General features: G+C 39.3%; 1 protein-coding gene across 2 annotated transcripts in view; it reads left to right on the top strand.

Annotated features, from left to right (window-relative positions):
- Positions 1-22588, top strand: part of LOC149142372 (uncharacterized) — a 260366-nt gene that overhangs the window by 145346 nt on the left and 92432 nt on the right. The gene's annotated exons all lie outside the window — the stretch shown is intronic.

The following is a 22588-nucleotide window of genomic DNA, read 5'->3' as shown; positions in this document are numbered from 1 at the left end:
ATGTGGGCATTTTTCTTTTTTTTTGTGTATTGTAGCTCTCGGCCCTCATTAGGGCACCTCTCCCTAAGCCAGCGAACCCTGTTTGAAGTCCATTCTCACGCTTATAAGAGTAGGCCGAAAAGAAACGATTACTATGGTGAAGCCTCTCTGTGATCTGGGCTTTAACGTGACATATTTCTAAGCATAAAAACTATGTTGCAAGTCAAATTTCTAGCACCCAGTTGCCTTGAAGTGCAGTTCTATTGGAGTCCCAATTTGGACGTCACAAGCATCAAGGGATGACCTATATTACAAGAAACTAAAACACTGAAATTTTTTCTTGAAAGTTCCGTGGAAATTCTTATAATTCAGTGCTTATCTAGGGAACTTGTTTTGTGTATATACCACAGGACGAGCAAGGATTAAAAAGAACCCGAGGTTTGTAATTTGGGCTTGGCATGAAGTTTCATGGTGCCTCATTGTCTGCGGTCTTCTAAAGGTAGTAGTCCAAGGACCTAAAGAGCACTTACTTTTGTTTTCGGTTTAGTTTAAGGACTGTTCCTAGGAGTCTCTTGTCCAACAAAAGGAGCACCTATAATGTCAGACCATCCTCTGCAAGTCTAATGTATAACTAGGACGCAAACCTCCCGTGCATGTGAAATACTATAGCAAGTGTTTAATCTTACTTAGTGGCAGATATACCCACAATTGCAACTTGAATAACGTTGAAAATTGAAATATATGCGGGCTTGAACTCCATGGTGGTTACTTATATAGCATGAGAGGTATGTTTGTTGCCTACAATCCTATCAATTAGTGAAGTTGGCCTAAGTGAGCAGAGCTTTGTATGTTGCTGTTGAAGTCAATTAGGGCATAGGAAATCCTGACACATCATCAAGAGTTTCTTCCATCATAGCAGCAAGGTCTAGTCATGATTATAATAGGCAGAGGACTATGCATCATTTCGTTGTCGCAACAGTTTCTCTTTCGCCATAAATAAGGAAGGGTTTGGAATCTACATTCAGGCTACAACTGTGAATCTCTCCAATTAAGGGTTTCCATGATATCAAGCAGTTGGTGTTTCCATCTTTTGGATTGAAGGTAGAATCTAAAGTATATTATGATATGTCCTTTACAATCATCACTTTGGGATAGTAAGGGGTTTAAATAGTGACGTCATCTACTGTAGTAATAAGTGCAGAAAGTATAGTTCCATCATCTACTACAACGGTAAGGCACTCAATGCTTCATCATCAACAATTCAAAGACACTTTCATAGTACAATTCAGAGTCTTGCGAAATTTTGTAAAGGCAATTTTTTTTGTATAGGGAACTGTGGGAGTCATTTGGTTCAAGGGTTTGTTGGGACAAAGTTTAGGTTATAGAGTTGTTGGTCAGTTGAAGAAAAGTCATTATATATCATTGTAATTGGACCATTGCCCCTGGTACGAGAGTCCACAATATTGTATTAATTTTTTTTGTCACTTTTAGGGAGGTAGGGTGGAGCTAGGAAGGTGGTTGAAGTCATCTTCAGGTTGGAGCCTGAAAACACTTCAGGGTGGTAGGGTGGTGCTGGGGCAAGTTGGAGCTTGTTAAGGTGTTGGGGCATCCTTTCAGCTAATTGTTGATAAAACCCAGGGCATTGGAGTGTCCTTCCACTGGGAGTTGGAGAAGAATGTTTTTCTAGAGTTCGAGGGAGTTGTAACTTTCTTTTCAGTTGGAGCTGAAGATTAAAAGAACTTATTAGAAAAGCATTCGATGGTTTTTGACTCGGAGGGGGTTTTCCACCTAAAATATTTGTGTTCACTGTCTATTGTTTATTTATGGTTTTAAATACTGTTGAAGAATAAATAATGCTATGAAAAGATTAATAAGTTACTAATTGTTAAGAAATACTGATTCTCACCCCCTCTCACTATTTCCAACATTTTCTCGCCGTGTCAAGTACTTTGACTTGAATTAGGGAATGTATCCCTGTGTCAAGTACTTTGACTTGAATTAGGGAGATTGGTCTGGTAGTGGACATACTCCTCGTGTCACTTGATCTTGGTTTGAGTACGGTACTAGAGGCTATAGCCTCCCAACATCATGCTCTAATCTCTTTCTAGAGAGAGCTTGTTTACCTTTGATGAGGCCTATGGTGTTTCACCTAGACTATATCTATAGTTGTTTGATGGTGAAATGTGATTATGTTGATGTTGGTTATTATGATATTGATGATGATGCTTATCTTAATCTTGATCTTTCCTTAGAGAGTCTGTAAACTTGAGATCATCTTGACAGTCATTATTAATACCTCCCTAGCTAAGAGGGAGTGTTGAATTTTGTAGCTATGGTCGATCTTCATATTGATATATTTATTGATGTACTTGTTCATCAAAAGCATATTCTTCATGCTCACGAGAAAATCAAAATTTTGTATTTGTCAAAAAGACAATTTAAATTTTTAAAATTTGTTTTGGCACAAGTGTTCAAGTTGGCCCTCTCTCCTATAAATCAGCTCAGCTAATGTTGGCACCCATTCATCCCATGAATTCTCTATATATTGGTGTCATTTGTCGTCCTGTCCAAGCACATTCGATCTGAGCATCATGAATAGTATCTATTGATCATACAAAGCTAGAAAAAGAGCAAGAACAAAGATCAAAGTGTACTGAATTTCTCTGTGACATCTCTCTTGAAGAAGCAAGTTTTCTTGAGGTCTATCTTTGTGCTAAAATGTCCAAAATCATTGTGGTTTCTAACCTTGGAAGAAAGTCGAAAGTTTGATGTGTCTTTGTTGAAGGAAGTCGAAGCATCATGTTGAAGGAGGCTGAAGCATCTCTGTTGCATGGGGATTGAAACTTTGTGACCTATCTCCTGTGAAAGCGACCGAGACTCTGTGAAAAAGGTCCAAGCTTTGGAAGTTGATCTTTGTGATAAAAGATTCGCATATCTTGTGGAAGAGGGAGCTGAAATTCTCTGTTCTCTTCTGGTTGTCATCAGATTGAGAACGCTAACTTGGACACTTGGTGGATGCACTTTCTAGTTAGTTTGTCCATAGCTTTGACTTTGATATCTCTTGTTGAATTGGTTCTCTAAGGAAAAATTGTTGGGTTTTTATCCCAAGTGGGTTTTCCTAGGGTAATCATTGTGTTGATATCATGCGTTGTGATCTCTACTTTCTTATTCTTGTATGGTTACTTTTCTAAAGCATAGTTGCTTGATGAAGTTGTAAATGTTAAAAAGATTGTATATGTAATCATTACAAGTAATTATTAGTGTTCAGAAATAAGTACATTGTACTAAAATTTTCAACAGGTGTTATACTATTTTCGATGATGACAACATGACCTAACACTATAATGTACCCTTCATGATGCTTGGATTGATGACACAAGAACATCTGTGGTTGGCGTTGGAGTTTATGAGTCTTTGCTTGATGATTTAGCATCATTTGATGAGATGTAACCTTCGAGGATAAGATGCACCCTTTGGGGCCATCCATTGCACTTTGATGAAGAGACAAACCTTTTTGGAGGATGACGCCACACTTGGAGGGAATTCAGTTCACATTGTGGGCTAATAGAGGCTTATTTTTATGTTTTATCGTTGATTTCGCTATCTTTGGGGGCTGGCTTTTGACCTATCCAAATTGTAATCACAATTTAATATTATTTGAGGGCTTGTAGGATAAAATTAGGAGAATTTGACTTGGTTATATTAGTAGAGGGAGGTTGAATTTCTTAGATTCATTATCACATTTGAAGATCATTCACACTAGTACATACCTGTTCTCTCTTGTGCACTATGGAGCTCTAGTTGAGCAAATTCTCATGAAGGATGATTGTTGGATGGTTCTTTCTCTTGGATGATTATTGGTGATTCTTTGATGATATATGCTAATTTATTGTAGGTTATCTTATTCCATGTTGTACTTCTTGAAGAATTAGAGTTTAGTGAAAATTTCATCAAAGTTTTGCTGATGTTTTATGGCTCTAAAATCTCCTTGAACAAGGTTTTCATCAAGTTTATTTTGAAGAACCTCGATTTAGCTTCCTCCCTTTAGATCTCCAAAGAAGATAGTGTTGAAAATTGGCAACTCAGGGATGAATTTCCTTATATAAAATTTCATTTCTGACAATTCTGTAATGACTTTCTAAAATAGAAAGTAATGTCTTGCATCTCAAGTATGACTTTCCAAAAATAGTAAATCACCTTGTATCGGTTGGTAATTAAGTATAGTTGAAGGAAAATCACTTAACTTATCATTAATCAATCCTATTAGTTCAATCTCAACTTAATCATCAATATTATTATTATTATTATCCTTTATGATAGTATGAATTATGATATTATTATAAACCCCAAGGGTTAGCTCAACTGGTCAAATAAGTGCCTCGCTGTTCGGGAGGTCACAAGGCCAATTCTCCCTGAAGCCCTTGGGTTTAGGCCTAGCTATTAACACGGGGCTTGATACCCTTGATCAAGCTCAGATATTTCCGTGGACGTAGCAGCTACCCAGTGACCGCGAGTGTTCGTGAATCACACGTGAAAAGAAGAAAAAAAAGATAGTATGATATTATTATTAAAAGGAATTACAAGTCACCTTACCTTCATCACCTTAATCACTTTTTGTCTCTCTCCTTGATGACTCACATGGCTCTACGTAACTCTCTCTCTCCTCCCTAATGGTTACATTAAATTCTCTCTTACGCTCTCATTAAAGACATGGCATATTCCTCATACACTCATTAAAGGCATATCATAAAAGATTCCACTTATGCTCTCTTTAATGCATATGTTACACTCTCCTTAACTAAGGCATGTGTACCTCTTCTTAATGGCATAAGTTACTAAGGAATGCATACCTCTCCTTAATGGCATAAGTTACTAAGGCATGCGTTTCTCTCAATGTCATGAGTTTCACTCCCCTAAATGGCATATGTTACTATTCTTCAAGGCATGTGTATTGCTCCTCCTTTATGACAAGAATTCGTTGCTCCTCCTATATATGTATCTATTATCATCTCTTCTCCTCACTTGTGCATTGTGAACTTGAGAAGAGTTGGAGAGAGTTGAAGAAGATTGTGAGAGAGAGCCTTGGAGAGTAAGAGAAAAACTTGGTGAGCCAAGGTTGATTGAGTGTTTCAGTGTTGATTTAGTTGAAGGAAAGGTTGATTCAATGTTTACATCTGTTGTTGCTACAAGTGATCTTTATGCTACAACTTGTTTAGATTTGGGTGAACTTAGTCATTCTCTTGATCTCTCATTGTACTTTGTATCTCTGTTGAACACTTGATATCCAATAGAAGAAGAATTTGGTTGGGTTTTCCCTTATGGGTTTTGCCTTGGTCATTGGACCTAAATTCTTTGTGTCTCATTTTGTTCTTGGCTGCCTTCTATTGTGCATTTGGTTTATGTTCTATCTACAATTGCTTAACTAATATTGCAGTAGAAAGAAGTTTTTGGAATAAATAATTGTTTCAGCATAGAACATGAAAATTTCAATAGATAGAGATGCTAGGGTTTATGGCTGTGAGGAACATAAGTTGTCTTCCTCATTCTCTTTGCAATTGCTTCCATCAATTTTTTTCTATAGATTTTTATTGCCAAACCCCATTAGCCCATGATTGAGAAAGGTATTAGTCTCATCTCTTGTGCCAATCCCATAAATAAATAAAATAAAATTCTAATATTTTCATCTTTTATGTTATCTAAGGTAAACTAGGGTTAGGTTATAGCAAATTCTTCATTTTTCAATATTGTTTGCCTTGGACCTTATTGTCCTAGGGTCAGATCTTGCATGCATTTGGAAAAGTACAAATACCATTTTACTTGCATTTTCAGCCATAAATTAGGGTTGACATCCACAATTTATATTGCTATTATATGTGTTTTCATTCATTGAAAATTGCTGTAATTTATTCTCTTGTTTACTCATTGATCGGCCTAATTTTACTTGTTTATCATAGATTCTGGGGATGCTTTTGTATTGCTATTATAAGATATTTGCATGCTATGAATTGTTGATTGGAATCCTAGTTTATAAAAACAAAGTGTAATTTATTGATTGCATATGTTTGGGGACCTATTTGAGCCTCTATTGGTCAAGCTATGCCCTCTACATTTAGCCATGGGGACCTTTGAACTCGCTCTCTTGAAATTATACCTTAAATCAGTTGAAACCCTAATCGTTGCATATTTTTCCTTGGGTGAATCTTGTTGTAGATCCTTTGGGGAGCACTTAGCTCAAGTCTACTTGAGTGGTTACTTGATCCTTAAGATCTATTGGTGAAGCCTCCCTTGTGGGGACTATATCTAACAACAAAAATGAGGGGAGTAGTTGTTAATATGATAGTGGTAACTCTCCCATTGTTGCTCTCAATCTAGATTGCTTAGTGAGGCTTTGTACTAGGGTGCTATACTTTGCAGTAATAAGTACCGTCCTATCATGAATCTTATTCTTGTATTATATGATTTTTTATACATTATGATCTTACAAATTCAAAATCCTTATTCTCTTGTATCCATTCCCAACAATTCACATACTATATTCTAGTTATTTTATTTTATTATTCATTGGGAAATTGCATAAGTAACATTTCTTATGAGAAAACCCCTCTATTGTGTTGTCGATATTTATGTACAACAATGTTATCAGAACTCATTGATTCTGGCAAAATTAGTATAATGTTCTCGATTGCTTAGGAGAAATAAGACGGGTTTCGCAAGACTTATAATTTCCCATAGGCTAAGGTGGGGAATTGTTTTTAATAATGAAACATGATTCGCCTAGGAAAACTTTATAATTGCCTTAGGGGTAAACAGTGTTGAAATATGTAACTAGTTTTGGCCTTCATAATATCTATTGTAATCATGATTTTATGTATTTGATATTAAAGAGTAAATAAATTTATTATTGTCATTCTTGAGGCATGGGTTTCATGTTCAAGATAAAATTATTTATAATTCAAGCACCCATTGACTGCTTCTAGGTTTGTCATAAAATTATGAAGTCAAAAGAGTCATTGACATATGTGTAAGACCCCTTTGGGCATGTTGTATTCTGTAAATAAATTTTTTGTAAAGTCAAAAGTGTCATAAAGACCCTCCAAGACCTTGTTAAACAAGTTGGCCTACAAGAAGGATCAAGTCGGCCTCATGGACAACAATTCAACCTTCAAAGAAGCCTATATATAAGAAACATCGACCTCACTTGAAGAGCACTCACTCACCACACAAGAAATTTGATCAGGAAGAGAAAGAGACCTAAAAGAGTGAAGAAGAGGACTAAAGGAACGAAGTCTTTGCGTATTTTTTTGGGCTATCTTCTCCTCACACGTGCGAAGATTAGGGCAACATTGCTACAAAAAAACCGAGTTTCAAAAGAAACTATTGGGAAGTGGAAGTTGTAGAAGAAATTGCTGGGAAGTGGAAGTTGCAGAAGAAACTGATGGGGAAGTTGAAGTTGCTAGAAGTTACTGGATTGAAGTTGTTGGGTCAAAATTGCTGGAAATTGTTGGGTCGAAGTTGCTGGAAGTTGTTGGGTCAAAGTTGCTGGAAATTGCTAGGTTGAAATTGCTGGAAGCTGTTAGGTCAAAGTAGCTGAAAAGTTCATCAAGAAGGATAAATTTGACTTGGTCTTGGAGGGGTCTTTGACAGGGGTCTTAGGGTCTTGGAATTCGTCATCTAAACATTCCACAAGGAGAGAAGAATTCTTATGGGTTTTACTCTCAAGAGGAGAGGTTTTGGCCTTGGCTTGCAGGCTAAATTTTGTGTCCTGTTGTCTATTTGATCTTCATAATTTGGTAGTTGTTTGATGATAAGAACATAATTGTTATCTAGGCAATCCCTTCTACGGATAGAAGCGATCCCTCTAGCCCAATGTGTGGGTCTGGTAACAACCGTGACAAAACAAGCAAATTTCCCTAACCTAGATTAAAATGACAAATGAAAAAGGGAGATGGCCTACCTCTCTCCTATGTTCTCGACCTTTGATGATGATCCCGATCCCTTAGCTCCCAGGTTCTGTCCTTGCTATTCCTTGCTTCCGAATACCTGCAAGAGAGATCAAAAGACACCAACAAGAGAGATCATAGCATATGCATTCCAATGTAAGTTATACAACAGATCAAGGAGTATTGTACTAAGCAAACTATCATAGACAAGCTTATGGGAAGTAAAACATGCTTTGTATTAATGATTAAATCAAAGAGGGAAGCATACAACCGGTGCCTTGATGTTGAAGGCCTCCTTCAGGATGGTTCCAAGTCCAAGCCAAACTTAACAAGCTCTCCTTTCCTCTCTCACCAAAATGGCAACATCTAAGCACAATTGAGCAGAAGAATGGCAACCAACAATGACCAACCCATTGAGGAAAGTGAAGAACGGATTTATAGTGAGGGAGAGGGAGTTAGAGATCCACCAAAGGGGGAAGAAGGTCCTTATCCCAAAGGTAAGATCCCTAAAGGTAGGATCAAGGGCTCTAAATGGGAGTACTCGACCATATCTTCATCCAACAACTACCAACTCGCCATTCTCGAGGCTTCTAGTAAGAGAAGCTTTTGCTCCATTTTTGGAGAAATTGTGTGAAGAGGACCAACATGGATTTTCCTATCAAAAGTCGCGTTGCTAGCACTAGTTACTAGTTAGACAATTATTTACTAGCATGGATTTTCCTACTAAAAGTAGCGTTGGTCTTGCAAATTATGGGTTTTCACAAGTTTTTCCAGAATTACTTCTAGACATTAGTTCTCAATCTCTTCAGGGATGTATTGAGCGTATAATTCATGTTGAATGAGTTTACACATCTTTTGTTGCTTTACGACATTTGTGACGACAGTGGCACAAAGGAAGACACTTCAGGTATAGAGTTGGGAATGTGACAATATTGTGTAACAGATACCCCCTAATGCATGAAAACAGAACAGGAAGTGATGGTTGTAGTGCTTTATCAGTTAAGGCAAGGATCTTGGAAGACCACAGTCAGGAGACCTGCAAATCAAACATGATACAATATATGACATCTCTGATATATACATATGCCTGATAATACATATGAATAAGCATCAAAATATAATACATGAATCCATGGCATGGGCACAACCATCTGACTAGAAAAGATCATGTGCATGGATCCACGACATGGACACAACCATCCGACTAGAAAGAATCATATGTATGGATCCACGACATGGATGCAACCATACGTATGAAAAGGATCATGTATACAATCATGAATACTCAATAACTCCTCGCAACCTGGATTTTAATAGATGAGATCCAGGGTCTTCATCTCTATCCCGACTGAAGTACGAATCTAACCATGTGAATAGATGTGTTGACGTCGAACATGTTAGAAACCACGTGATTACCGATCAATGATGTGAATCGTTAATAGGCACGAGAGAAACCACCAATAATGACAATGGCTCTCAAGGTACAACAACACAATCTACGAGTGTGAACAAGGAAGCTAAAGTCGAACACTCGCAGAATCATTCGATCGAAGGCCAATGATGTGAACCTATCGTCGAATGCGAAGAACCTGCCATTGAGGCATGCAAGTTCCAAGATACTAAGGGAGTTTCTAGATCATCTTCCTGGATAATGCACTAAAGTCGACAGGAAGTGATCCATCGAAGGAGGGCCATAATGTTTCCCACATCATCGACATGAAATGTAAGATATCTCAAAATGATAGGAGTGATTCATGATTGTTGTAGAGAGGGTCACATAAGTATAAGAGGTTTGAATTTTGTAGATAGGACTTCTCTTGAACATATTGACGACACGACTCTGAAGTTCACCGACACTTGACTCAAAATGGAATTGGAGGTCATGATGACAATAGGAGTGATCGAATCAGAGGCAAATGGATTTCCCAAACCCAGGAAGGCAAGTGGCGAAGAGAGGATATGCCAAACCCAACACGAGATGTAGATGAGTGTCATTATCAAGAGCGACATGCTGTCTTTACACAAAATATAGGACATGTTTACTTACATATTTCCACACTATTGCTAGCGAGTACCTCTTTATTTTTAATCACAAGCTTGAAGAGGATACCATATGCTTGTCGTATAAGTTCATCCTTTGGATGAATCCATCCTAGTAAGTTTAACGCGCCCTAGGAAGGAGTAATTCAGTCTTGTCATGGTGACAAGTCCTACGTCGTTTAAGTTTTACGAGCATGACGAAGGGGTAACTCGACATCTTTTTCATGTTTAGAGAGTTTGAAAAAGAGTCAAAAAGGAAACTTCAGATGTCCCTTTCCGTAGATAGCCTCTTAAGTCCGAAAAGGTAGAAAATAATACTTAAGAGAACCTCTTAGCCATGTTCGACTAAGGTATTGCTTTTTCATAGCTAGTTTATCTCAGTCTAGAAAAGGGTTAAACTTATACTGAGTAGATGTCTTTTCATTTACTTTTACGAGTTCGAAAAGACAAGTACTTGACAATCTTTTCATATTTTTGGAGTCTGAAAAGAGCTGAAAGAGGACTCCTCCTGGAGGAACGAGTGGTATAAAAGAATAGCAACTGGTTCCAGTCATGATGGAACTTATCAAAACATGTAAAGGTCAAGAGGCTAGATAATAAGACCAATCATTGCAGATGTTCCCTAGGCAAGGGTAAAACAACCAAGTGGAAGTGTATCATTGGCCAAAGAGATGGTGATGATGGAATGAAAAAACCAACGCTCATATAGCGAAAACACGCTGATAAAGATGGCAATCACAAGAGGTAAAGTGGGAATGGTTTCATTTTTACACAAGCTTGAAACATGGGAAACTATGCTTGAGTATACTTGAAGATAGTTTCATGTTTTCACAAGCTCAAAACATGGGAAAAAACTATGCTTGGATTTGGTTTCATTTTTACACAAGCTTGAAACGAATACAAACTTCTTGAGATAAGTTTGCATGCCCCCAGCATAATGACTCAATTCGAGGTTACATGCCCCTCAAACTTCATTTCATTCACCTAAGTAGACTACTGGTTACAAATAGGTGGATGGAATGTAGGTTCACTTACGAGATCAAGTGAAAGACTTGACTGGGAATTTGCGAGATCTAATCAAAGACTCGAATTGGAAGGGAATTTGTTTCATTTTTTAACGAGCTTGATATAGGAAAAGGACCATGCTCATAACACCTTGTTTCATTGTTTAACAAGCTTGACAAAAGTAAAGGAACTCTGCTCATGGGAACTTATTTCATTTTTTAATGAGGTTGACATAGTAAAAGAACTATTCTCATGACACCTATTTCATTTTTAAACGAGGTTGACATAGTAAAAGAACTATCATCATGGAGATCTATTCCACTTTTTAACAAGGTTGACATAGTAAACGAACTATCCTCATGGTCCTTGTTTCATTTTTTAACAAGCTTGACACAGGAAAAGAACCATGCTCATGACATCTTGTTTCATTTTTTACCGAGCTTGACACAAGTAAAGGAACCATGCTCATAACCTATTTCATTTGTTAACGAGGTTGACATAGTAAAAGAACTATCCTCATAGGGAGCGATTTCTTTTTTTAACAAGGTTGACATAGTAAAAGAACTATCCTCATAAGGATCTATTTCATTTTTTAACGAGGTTGGCATAGTAGAAGAACTATCCTCGTGGACGTATTTCATTTTTTAACGAGGTTGACATAGTAAAAGAACTATCCTCATAGGGACCTATTTCATTTTTTAACGAGGTTGACATAGTAAAAGAACTATCCTGATGGGAACCTATTTCATTTTTTAACGAGGTTGACATAGTAAAAGAACTATCCTGATGGGGACCTATTTCATTTTTTAATGAGGTTGACATAGTAAAAGAACTATCCTCATAGGGACCTATTTCATTTATTAACAAGGTTGACATAGTACAAGAACTTTCCTCATGGGAACCTATTTCATTTTTTAACGACGTTGACATAGTAAAAGAACTATCCTCATAGGGACCTATTTCATTTTTTAACGAGGTTGACATAGTAAAAGAACTATCCTCATAGGGACCTATTTCATTTTTTAACGAGGTTGACATAGTAAAGGAACTATCCTCGTGGGGACCTATTTCATCGTTTAACGAGGTTGACATAGTGTTAAGTTATGGTATGTTCTATGCTTAGAGCAATTTACTTTTCTTTCTTATTATTATTCATAGATTAGCAATCACATGTGCATATGTAAAGTGCAGATAGAACATTATACGATCAACAGAAAACAAGCCAAGACAAGAGACACAAGATGTGGCGGCTAGCGAGGGACAAACCCCACAATGTGTGGGGAAACCCTTTGATCTAATCTTCTTTTATCTTCAATAATTCAGCAGAGAGAAATAGTACAATAAATCTGATTTATATCAACAGTAGCAAACCCTAGGTCAGTAGCATTAGCGTTAGCGACTTCATCATCAAAAGTAGGGTAGTCGATATCTCACAAATCGACTGTCGGATCGACTTGATTCCACAACCAAAAGTTGTAGCCTTCAGAGGAGGTTCAGATGAACCTACAGCGCAGTTCTGATGAGGAGATCTTCTGGTCCACGCAGGTCAAACTTCACTTCTGCAGTCACTGCCCTAAAATCTGCAACTGCTCCTCCACGTGTGAGAAAGGTCTCTTTTCTGCGCAGGAGAGAGAGAGATGTGATGAGATGAGTGAGTGCAAATGAGGAAAAGTCCTCCTGTATTTATACACAACTGATGATGTTTGAATAGATGCGACTGTTGGGCTTCTGAGCCTACATGAGTTGTAGGTCGGCTAGATAATTACTCCATAATCAAAATAAATTCATATCTCCATAAATACTTATTGGAATCGGATCATCTTTAGATCAATCCTACACCTCTCGATGAGAGGAATCTAATAAAAATATTATCACCCATGAATGAGATGTCCCTTATGGAGTTTGGCCCTAGTTTCCAATTTAACACTCCCTCTCAACTAGGGAGAACTCCATCTACAATCTGTCTGTCGGTCGCTACTATTCATCCATCAAATGCACTGCCCTGTACAACCTGATCCTTGCCCTGCTCTGCTCTATTCTGCCTGTTCTTCTTTAACTTGTTTCTACCCTGTACTGATCTGTACTGCTATGCTCTGTTCTGCTCAGCTTTGCTTTGTTTTGTTCTGCTCTGCTTTTGTCCGAATTATGAAGAAGAAGAAATGATTGAGGATGTATCATACTGACTCAAAGTCAGTCTCAGAGTCAGTGTCACAGTGGGTACAACTCCTACCACTGGTCCTAGACCAGTATCATCCTCCACTGACTCAAAGTCAGTCTCAGAGTGCGTACGACTGGCCCTAGACCAGTCTCAACTGACCCGAAGTCAGCATCATAGTATGTACCACTCCTACCACTGGTCACAGACCAGTATCGCAGTCTCAGAGAGTGTACCACTGGTCCCAGACCAGTCTCAACCGACCCGAAGTCAGCGTCATAGTATGTACCACTCTCACTGGTCCCAAACCAGTACTGCACTGACACAAAGTCAGTCTCAGAGTATGTACCACTAGTCCCAGACCAGTCTCAACCGACCCGAAGTCAGTGTCATAGTATGGTACAACTCCTACCACTGTTCCCAGACCAGTATCATTGATCCCAGATCAATGAAGGTCGTCCTAGCATAAGGAGTACGGTAGATGCAGCGATGCATCCATCAGTACTACTATGGTCCCTAACTTCATTTCCCTGCTCATTGATCAGATGAGAGGTACTTCCCATGAGTCCCAGACTGCATGGGTAGGATGCATTGACAGGAGAACTTAATCAATGCCGTCCTCACTGGAGAACTAATCATCCTGCTACACAAACCCCATGGAGAACACATCATCCAGGCCTCACATGAGGACTAATCATCCTGCTACATAATCATCATGGAGAACACATCATCCAGACCTCACAGGAGAACCAATCATCTTGCTACATAGTCGTCATGGAGAACACATCATCCAGACCTCACAAGAGAACCAATCATCCTGCTACATAGTCGTCATGGAGAACACATCATCCAGACCTCACAGGAGAACCAATCATCCTACTACATAGTCATCACGGGGTGTACATGTACACCACCAGGGGATAGTGAATCACCCTGTGGTCATATGTCGCTCCACGAAGTACCTCCCATCCCCCGGAGCTCCCAGAGCTCAATGCATCATACAGGACCCTCATCGGAGAGTCTTTGAACAACACCAAGTTGTTCTCGGAAAGTCAGGAAGTTTTCTTTCCCTAGGGGCTTTGTCAGAATGTCGGTGACCTGTTCATCTCTACCGATATGTTGGAGCCTAGTAGCTCCCTGTTGCACCATATCTCGAATATAGTGGTACCTGATATCGATATGCTTGGAGCGATCATGAAATATGGGATTCTCTGACAAACAAATCCCACCCTGGTTGTCACAAAGGATCACAATGGTATCTAATGTAATTCCAAACAGCTCCCTAAAGAGCTTTTGTAACTAGACTGCCTCACAGGAGGCCATGCTAGCAGCAATATGCTCTGCTTCGGCGGTGCTCAAAGCCACTGACTTCTGCTTCTTGCTCATCCAGGATATCGAAGTAGATCCTAAGGAGAAGCAGCACCTGGAAGTTCTCTTATGGTCCACCGCACTACCTGCCCAATCAGCATTCGAATAATCATGCAGTTTCATATTTCTGGCAGTGTATCTCAATCCATGAGAGATTGTGCCCTGAAGACATCTCAGAAGATTCTTGGCATCAATCCAGTGAGGCTCAACCAAATATGAGCTCACAATGCTAACTGCAAAACATATGTTCAGACGGAGGTTCACCAAGAACATCAACGCGAATGAGTTTATGAAACTCAGAGGCATTTCCCAGATCTGGTTCGACATCACTACCATATAACTTCTGAAAGTTAAGATCCTCGAGGTAGTCATAGGCTTGCAGTCCACCATACCGAATCTGTCCAATATCTTCACCACATATTTTCCTTGAGATAGGAAAATTTCCCTTGGCTTCTGCCACACTTCAAGTCCTTGGTCCTTCATTTCAAATTCAGAAGCCAAATCCCTCTTACATTTGTGAATGAGAGGGTCCGCACCTGTTAGAAAGAGGTCATCCACATACAACACCAGTATGAGAGGCTTGTCATCTTCAACCTTAAAGTAAAGGTTAGGATCGACTTCACTCCTAGTGAATCCCAACTTCATCAAGTAGCTATCGATCCTCTCATACCATGCTCGAGGTGCTTGCTTCAGCCCATAGAGAGCTTTCTTCAACCTGCATACATGAGATTTTCGATCATAAATCTCAAATCCTTCGGGTTGCTCCACGTAGACCTCTTCTTTGATCGAACCATGCAAGAATGCTGTCTTAACATCCATCTGATGTAGTTTCCTTCCTTGTGAAGCTGCAAGGGCTATGATCGAGCAGATGGTGGTATTTCTGGCAACAGGTGCAAATATCTCGTTATACTCTTTTTCTTTTGGTTCCCTGGTGTCAGCTTCTAGAGAGCTCCTCATGGTGAACATTTCTTCAGGAGTCTTGGAACCCAATGCTTGATGAGGGCATTAGTTTTGTACATATATAGCGGTGTTTGCAGCTTCAGCCCATAGAAACTTTGGAAGTCTTTGATCATGGAGCATGGCATGGACAGCTTCCACAATCATACGGTTCTTCCTTTCCACCAAACCATTCTTTTCAGGAGTATATGGTGTAGTAGTCTCCCTCTTAATGCCAGCCTCTTTACAAAAGTCATGAACCTCATTAGATTCATATTCAGTTCCATTATCATTCCTTAAGATCTTGATCTTCTTTTCGGTTTGATTCTCAATCAAGGCTTGAGATGTGTCACAAGACATGACACCTAGTGGACTTCCTCCGACTTGATATAATGAATCAACACGAAACCCAAGAGTAAAGGCATCTCTAACATTATTTTTCCATATACGTACCTTGCCATTGTTGAAGGTTAACTTGAAGCCTTTGTCTTCCATTGTTGAGATGGACACCAGGTTCTTTTTGAGGTCAAGTACATATAATACATCCTGTAAGTGGATCGTATTTCCTTGATTCAATTTGAGAGAGACATTTCCTACACCTCTTACGGGATATCTCATATTGTCTCCAAGGACAATTTCCAGGTTCGTTTCTTTCTCTATCAGATTATGGAGAACTTCTTTGTAACTAGTGAAATGCCTTGAGGCACCACTATCAATGAGCCAAATTCCCATTGAGTCCGAAGGAGTAGAGGTAGATAGAGCAGCTAGAAGATAATATTCATCCTGCTTATTTTCAACAATGTTAGATTCATACCTGGAACTTCTAGCCTTCTTGAATGATTGTCCTCTTCCTTGAATTCCAGCACTCCTTTTACCTCTGCTATTAGAGTTGTCATTCCTTTGATAGTCATGAGAGGGATCTTGATCATCGTCTTGGTGTGAGTCCTTTCTATCGGGGCACTCCCTTGCATAGTGCCCTACTTTATCGCAAATATAACATCGTTCTTTTCTTCCACCCTTAGGTCCAGCCTTTCTTTTAGACCCAAAATTCTTTCTTTTCTTAGCATGAGAAGAAAAAGCAGCAGGAGGACCTTTAGGCATGGGCAGTTTTTGCTCTTCAACCCTTGTTTCTTCTTGAATGCATCTAGCCATTAATTCCTCGAAACCAGGAATTACATTATTGTTCAGAAGAGTAGTCCTAAACACATACCATTCAGATGGTAATCCTCCAAGAGTCGTGAGTGCCATTTCCCTATCAGTAATAGTCTCCCCAATAGATAGGAGATCGTTCCTGATCTCGGTGATTCTTAAGAAATATGCTTGCATGCTCTCATCTTTACCCTTATGAATTTCCTTCAGCTTATTTCTAAGAAACAAAACTTGATTTGCATCATTAACTTTAAATAAACTCACCAATCTATCGTAGATTTCCTTGGAGGTGTTCAGATCTGAGATGTAGGCCACCAAGCGCTTGTCAATAGAGTCCCGGATGATCTTCTTTGCTTTAACTTCTCCGGTCTTCCATTTGTTCTTGGCAGCAGCAGATGCATTTGATGGAGGCTCAACAATATTGCCTCTCACATGGTCCAACACTCCTTGATCTTCTATGGTTAGATCGATAGACATCTTCCATCCGTGATAGTCAACTTTCTCACAGAGCTTGTTCTCAGCAGGAAAGAGTGATGAGGACCCCATTGGTCTTTTAGGATAGCCTTGCCAATCTTCTCTTCGGTGTTTGCTCTTGCTCTTGCTCGGGCTTTGTCTTCACCTCAGCTTTGATTCCATGTTAAGTTATGGTATGCTCTATGCTTAGAGCAATTTACTTTTCTTTCTTATTATTATTCATAGATTAGCAATCATATGTGCATAAGTAAAGTGCAGATAGAACATTAAACGATCAACAGAAAACAAGCCAAGACAAGAGACACAAGATGTGGCGGCTAGCCAGGGACAAACCCCACAATGTGTGGGGAAACCCTTTCATCAAATCTTCTTTTATCTTCAATAATTTAGTAGAGAGAAATAGTATAATAAATCTAATTTATATCAGCAGTAGCAAACCCTAGATGAACAACATTGGTGTTAGCGGCGTCATCATCAAAACTAGGGCAGTCAATATCTCACAAACCAACCGTCAGATTGACTTGATACCACCACCAAAAGTTGTAGCCTTCAGAGGAGGTTCAAATGAACCTACAACGCAGTTCTCATGAGGAGATCTTCTGGTCCACGTAGGTCAGACTTCACTTCTGCAGTTGCTGCCCTAAAATCTGCAACTGCTCCTCTACATGTGTGAGAAAGGTCTCTTTTCTGCGCAGTAGAGAAGAGCCTCTTTTTTGCGCAGGAGAGAGAGAGGGATGTGATGAGATGAGTGAGTGCAAATGAGGAAAAGTCCTCCTGTATTTATACACAACTGATGATGTTTGAATAGATGCGACTGTTGGGCTTCTGAGCCTACATGAGTTGTAGGTCGGCTAGATAATTACTCCATAATCAAAATAAATTCATATCTCCATAAATACTTATTGGAATCGGATGATCTTTAGATCAATCCTACACCTCTCTACGAGAGGAATCTAATAAAAACATTATCAACCATGAATGAGATGTCCCTCATGGAGTTTGGCCCTAGTTACCAATTTAACACATAGTAAAAGAACTATCCTCATAGGGACCTATTTCAACTTTTAACGAGGTTGACATGGTAAGAGAACTATCTTCATGGGAACCTATTTCATTTTTTAATGAGGTTGACATAGTAAAATAACTATACTCATGACTTGATCATGTACTATGATAGACCATGGCTTCCAAGAGGTTCTCATCAGATGGGAGGACACTCTGGAAGGAATACATGTCCAGGGATCCAAATGAAAAATCGAGCTCCAATGCCCCCAGTACATGATGTACTACATCACCTACTAGATCATCAGTAGATGTGGGCATGGAATAGGTGGCCATGTAATTAACCTGTGGTGGGGGTGATACCGCTTGCATATAAGAACCATTTAGGGATGATGGTTGATTGGGAGTTGATTCAGTACCAATGAATGTAAGCTGATCAATGATCACAATTCTTCCTTCATGCAGGAAACACATCACTTGAAAGAGAGAAGAGACAAGAGCTCCCATGACATAAACATAGTCATGACCAAGGAGTAGATTAAAATCTAAAGGGCCTTGGACAACCATCACATCTATATAGACAGTCTTTCCTCCCAAAGTAATAGGTAACTTAGGAAGGATCCCTAATGGTTGATTGGTTCCTCCGTTAAAAGCTAACAGATTCTGGGTGATAAGGACAAGTTGAGGAGAACTTAAAGCTTGCCAAGCAGTTGAGGACAGAATGAGAACAGATGCTTCCTTGTCTATGACTGTGCTAGGTACAGCCATATTGTAAGCCTGCACTGTAATTTGGAAAGGCACATAAGGCGGAAGACGATATTCTTCCAGTCGACTCCAATGAAAGGAAGTGACTAAACTACCCAGAGGGTGTGTCGTAGGAACGTGAGAGTTGCCCTCTTGCGCTATGGGAGCAGGAAAACTGCTCTCATGCACCTCCGGAATGGGAGGATTTCCCCCTAGTTCATTGAAACTGAAGAAACCAGAAGAACCTGAGCAATACGAGGTTCACTCTCTACCAGAAAGGTATAGTTAATTGAAGGTGGAGCCAAGTCTACCGTTTTCTCAACAAATGGTTGGTTAAGAATGGACTCACGAGATTCACTTTCAGAGAGAGCGGGGTTGACCAAAGATGGTTGCTGATCAATCACTTGATCAACTAGCGAAGGATCGGGGGAAAGCTTTCCATAACCAATCGGAAGACGAGGCTAGAAAGCAGTAAGGTTTTCCAACTCTTTGGAAGCCTTATCCATAAGAGGACAAAGGTGAATGGAATGATTACCTTCAGACAACTTACAGGGAAATTTGACTTTTTCCTTTTTCCCATGGACCTTATTATTACTAGTTAAAGGTTTATCACCAACATGCTCTCCAAAGGCCAATGACAAAGGTTGATGTGAACTTGTGGACCACACTTCTAAGACCTTGGGAATACCAGGACAATTTCGAAGAAGGTGGTCACCCTTACATAACATGCAAGGGAATTTTACTTTTCGAGGCTGATTAGAAAGTTTCTCAACATCAATTGTGTTAGTAGCATCGACTGCTTGGTTGCCCTTTTTCTTATTTTGCTGCTTCTTCTTCTTCTTAGCTTCCTGGTTATTAGAATCCAGACTTTCACCAGGTGAAGAAATAGGTGAAGAAGGTAAGGGGACAACTTTAGGATCAACATGAGGTTGATGTTGTTCAGGTGGAGGAGAACTCGGTTGAAAAGCTGTTTCGACAATCGGAATCACTGAGGTCGAAAATAACCAAACTGGCAGACCAATGGTCAATCCAGGAAGGGAAAATGTTGCCATGTAGGGAATACTAGTATTTCCAAACGAAGGAAAAGGACTAGGATTCCCGTTAGAGGGGTTTCTTTGACTGGTAAACTCAGGAAATGTTGCCATGAGTATCAACCTAAGATCTACTAAGGAGTATTTCCACAGGAAGGATGTTTTTTCCACGGTCAATTAATTGATTTTAGAAATTAACAAAACAAAATAAAAGAGGGGTAAGCTAGGCAAGAGGGTTTACCAAGTATTCGTGAACCGCTATATACACCTTACTCAAAACCAAGGACTTAACGTACGGAAGCCAATCTCCCCGAACACTGTGTTAGATGTATCACGTTTACAAGGCGACTGACTTGGTTACCTGTGGCTAAAGGATAGCAATCTAGTGGGGTCTCCCAATATATACACGACGGTACGGGGAGCAGAAGTCCGTGTTAGCGCTGTCTAATGCATAACCATTCGATGAGAGCATTCCATATACTTGCATTACGTGGAGCACCTCTGATATACTCGAGAGTACTCCAGAGCGATCCTGTATACTTTCGTATGTGGAACGAGATTTTACCCCCGGAATACAATGCTGGCAAATAACGACAGTTGCTAGGTTTATAGACGCTAGAACATGTCTCTAGTCTAGACCTCTAAATGTTTGCATTAAGTTCCAAATGCTTGTTAGGTTAATTGATTAAATTTTAAGTTTATCTTCAATTAAGTTTTGGTTTTAAGGCTCAAAACGATGTCACTTGAACTCCTATGATGCAACTATCACGACAAAAGGATTCTTTCCGTTTCGATGAAAGCTAATCTAGTAAGGGAAGAGATTCAAACAATGATGCAACAATGAAGAATGTAGCAAACAAAGTGCCCTTAACTAGTTTTTCACTTTTCACTTCCCAAATGAAACTTTTCAAAAGTAAAATGGTTTTCACTTTTACTAAGATGCACTTGTATGAACTTTCACTTTTCTTTTCGTTTTGAATGATTTAATGCACCTAATGCACTCTTTAGCTTTCAATCACCGAAAAATGTGATCTATTTTCAGCGATGAATCTAAAAAAAATAACTTTTCAATGCAACTAATCTAATGCACTTTTACGAAGAGTAAATTTTTGAAATGAAAACTAAATAAATGCAAGATCAATTTCTTTTATGATTGTGAAAGAACTACTAATTCTCAATCAATAGTAGATCAGTATTTTCCCAATCATACAAGCAACAAACAATGATTTTAATTGACTCAAAACATCAAAAACTCAATCAAAATTTCACTTTTACCACTTAAAGGACGGGATTGACTTTTGCACACCACAAAGAAATTGAAAGCAAATAGGCAAAATTCGCTGCACACAGAGCAGGGAAATGACCTCAGAGACCAGGACATGCTAGAGTTTTCAGCAGCAACCCTAAAAATTCTCACATTCAAGGACCAACGCTACTTTATATAGCAAAACCTATGCTGACAGGGTCATCAATGCTACTTTTCATAGCAAAACCTGTGCTGGCAGCACTACTTTTCATAGCAAAACCCATGTTGGTCTTCGTTTCGGGTAAACAGTGGAAGACAGGGTTTTCAATGCGACTGTACAGGGAAAAACAAGTGCTGTTAGCGCGACTGTCACTTATAAAACACGTGCTGAGCGAGGAAATTTTAGGAAAAACAAGAAAGACTCAAGAAGAAACTCTAGACCTGATACCCTAAGACACCAACAATTCATAGTACATACTGAAAATCAATCAAAACAAAGGGTTGTTCAATGGTTGGCCAAACTTAACGAGAAGCAAAAAACGAAAGGAGGATGAAAATGGTGTAGGCTTCCCCAACAGAGTCGCCAATTTGTTATCCAGGCAATCCCTTCTACGCATAGAAGCGATCCCTCTAGCCCAATGTGTGGGTTTAGTAACAACCGTGACAAAACAAGCAAACTTCCCTAACCTAGATAAAAATGATAAATGAGAAAGGGAGATGTTCAACCCCTCTCCTATGTGCTAGACCTTTGATGATGATCCCGATCCCTTAGCTCCCAGGCTTGCTCCTCACTATTCCTTGCATTTGAATACCTGCAAGAGAGATCAAAAGACAACAACAAGAGAGATCATAGCATATGCATTCCAATGTAAGTTATACAACAGATCAAGGAGTATTGTACTAAGCAAACTATCATAGACAAGCTTATGGGAAGTAAAACATGCTTTGTATTAATGATTAAATCAAAGAGGGAAGCATACAACCGGTGCCTTGATGTTGAAGGCCTCCTTCAGGATGGTTCCAAGTCCAAGCCAAACTTAACAAGCTCTCCTTTCCTCTCTCACCAAAATGGCAGCATCTAAGCACAATTGAGCAGAAGAATGGCAACCAACAATGACCAACCCATTGAGGAAAGTGAAGAACAAATTTATAGTGAGAGAGTTAGAGATCCACCAAATGGGGAAGAAGGTCCTTATCCCAAAGGTAAGATCCCTAAAGGTAGGATCAAGGGCTCTAAATGGGAGTACTCGACCATATCTTCATCCAACAACTACCAGCTCGCTGTTCTCGAGGCTTCTAGTAAGAGAAGCTTCTGCTCCATTTTTGGAGAAACTACCTGAAGAGGACCAACGCGGATTTTCCTATCAAAAGTTGCGCTGCCAGCGCTAGTCACTAGTTAGACAAAATGTTACCAGCATGGATTTGCCTACTAAAAGTAGCGTTGGTCTTGCAAATTATGGTTTTTCACAAGTTTTTCTAGAATTACTTCAAGACATTAGTTCTCCATCTCTTCAGGGAT

This window comes from Pinus tabuliformis, chromosome X (genome assembly GCF_031772625.1).
Source record: "Pinus tabuliformis cultivar Carrire ecotype Pingquan chromosome X, CPIR1, whole genome shotgun sequence".
Lineage (NCBI taxonomy): Eukaryota > Viridiplantae > Streptophyta > Pinopsida > Pinales > Pinaceae > Pinus > Pinus tabuliformis.
The sequence above is the reverse complement of the archived record's forward strand: the minus strand, read 5'-3'. Positions and strand labels throughout refer to the sequence as shown.